This window comes from Aulonocara stuartgranti (genome assembly GCF_965226115.1).
Source record: "Aulonocara stuartgranti genome assembly, chromosome: 19".
Lineage (NCBI taxonomy): Eukaryota > Metazoa > Chordata > Actinopteri > Cichliformes > Cichlidae > Aulonocara > Aulonocara stuartgranti.
Window position 1 is genome coordinate 22,157,244 of NC_138955.1, and position 2,463 is coordinate 22,159,706.

Consider the following 2,463-nt stretch of genomic DNA (forward strand, 5'->3'; position numbering starts at 1 on the left):
CTTCGGAAGGCACAAACAAACAAACGACGAAACAATAAACGTAAGAAATTAGAAATGAAAAGTAGGAATAAATAAAAACAAGAAATAAAAACACAGAGAGGAGGACGCACGTCTTTCAAAATAAAACTTCTAAAAATAATGAAAAACATTTATGTTGAAGGTAAAACAAAATTCAAAATGGTGACAGAGAATTTATCTTATTTTTATTCAGTTTTTATTTTTAATCCACAAATAAATCAAAGCAATTAAATGATTTGAGCTTGTTTACAGAGGAGCTCTTTGATTGTTTCTTTGTTTTTGAGCATCAGAAAAGTCTGACTTCTGATATGAAGAACAGCGCTGTGTGTGTGTGTGTGGGGTGGGGGGTGGGGGGGGGGTTGGGGGGGGCATTTCATTTGCTGCCGTTTTTCAAACACTGACCTTCATGTGTCATGATTTAACACAGAGACTTTTATTGTGGAGGATCAGAGCTGACTGTAGACCAGTTTATATGTTCGTTAACACACACACACACACACCTGCATGCAGAGACCTGACCTAAAACAAGGACCGGTCCTTGTGTCAGGTCCCTGTCGTGCAGTGGACAGGAGCTGTTGTGTTAACACAGTGATTTACAGAAACAAGAAAGGAAACAAAGGCGGTGAGAGAATGAAGAGAGATGAGACAGAAACACAAACCGTTTAAATTAACGTGTGTTACCTGGAATAAAACACGCATGCTGCGTGGGGATCAAACATAAGAGTTTGAAAAGATAAATTAAAAACGAGTTCATTTTTATGTGATGAAACATTAAAAGTGAAACCTTTTTAAGATTAAAAGCTGGCGGTCACACATCAAATATTAATTATTGATCAGTTACCTGATGGATGAGCTCAGAATCTGATTTATTCAGAAATAAATAAATCAAAGACCTTTGATTCAAAAATCATTGATCATGAATTCTTTAGGCCAAAATAATCAATAACAATTATCTTGAATCCTTTTTTCTGGACTTAATAAAATTAATTTGATCAATCAAACGTGCACCATCAGTTTATAACACGTGATTATTGATTATCGATCGTGTTGAACATCCTCAGCAGGATGATGTGTAAACGTCGTGTGAACGTTTGTTTGTTTTTTCCGTGTTTGTGGCATAAATCAAAAATTATGAGCAAAAGTCGTCCTGCTGATCGTTTCAAACTGAACGATTATCGGCAATAAATCTTTAAACAAACGCGAGCAGCTGTCCTCTGACTGTGACGTGAATATTAATGATTTTAAACATGTTCCAAGCATGTGTGAGTTTAAACAACACGTTGAAAACTCTTGATTTCAAACATGAAAACGGCGAGTGTCGTCTCTGAGGCGACACAGCAAACATTCAGACTGAACATCGGTATTCATCCCCGAGAATCAAACACAATAAAAACACTAAACAAAGATTTATAATAATAATCATGATGATGCAAAATAAGCAGTAAAATTACATTAAATGAAATGAAATACTAGTGGGTCTTCTGCAGGTATTTCACAGTAAAAGTTTATTTTTCAGAGGTCAGATGTCGGGGCTTTTATTTTCTCGGGCTGATCCTCGGACTGTCCGCTGATGCGACTCTGGCTGAGGACTGTGGGAGGAGGTGATGATGGAGGTGAAGACTGAGGCCGTCGCGTCTCCTGATGGAGCGGAATCCTCGCTGTAATACGGGCCATATGTTCTCGGCAGGGTGGAGGGGGGCCCTCCGGCGGCGGCGGCGGGCCCGGCCCTGAGGCCCCCGGCCTCATTTCTCTAAAGCTCTCGCTCCTTTTCTCTCCACTCACGCCTTATGGAGGGAGATGGCGGCCACAATGCGGCGGCCTTCGGCCCTTTTCTTCCCCTTGCCTTTCATTCGCCCGCTAGAAAAGCGCGAACAGGGGCCCCGGGGCCACTAATGCCTTTTGATGGGGATTAGAATTAATTATCTCCAATAACACAATTGTGCCGGGCCACGAAAAGAGCAAAGAAATCCCCTCCAAAACCATAGAAGAAGAAAGGAGGCGAGGGCGATCAAAGCGGGGAGAGAGAGAGCAGCTGCCTCTCCATTAAAACGATACGGAGGAAGTTTATTAGAGCTTTGAGGGCCTAATATGGATCAGCCGGGAGGTTGGTGGTCCTGCGGGGGGGTTACAGATGATGGAGGGAGGGGGAGGAGGCACGGGGTAATTGGCAGAGATTTCATGGTCGTTCAGCTCAAACCGGATCACTGAGCAGCAAAGTTTCAGCTGCTGAAACATGAGATCAGCTTCCTCTGATCAATCAACAGTAATCTCTATCACTGATTGGAATATTCAAACACTCAGCTGATCGAGCTGTTATTGATCGTGTAAAAACTTCAAACTGCTCGCGAGTCAGTGAGAGGGGGCCGAGGCCCAACCGCCATAAACTAAACATAACAACATGAACATGGTTGTGGATCATCAGGCCAGCAGCAACCAACTATTGAT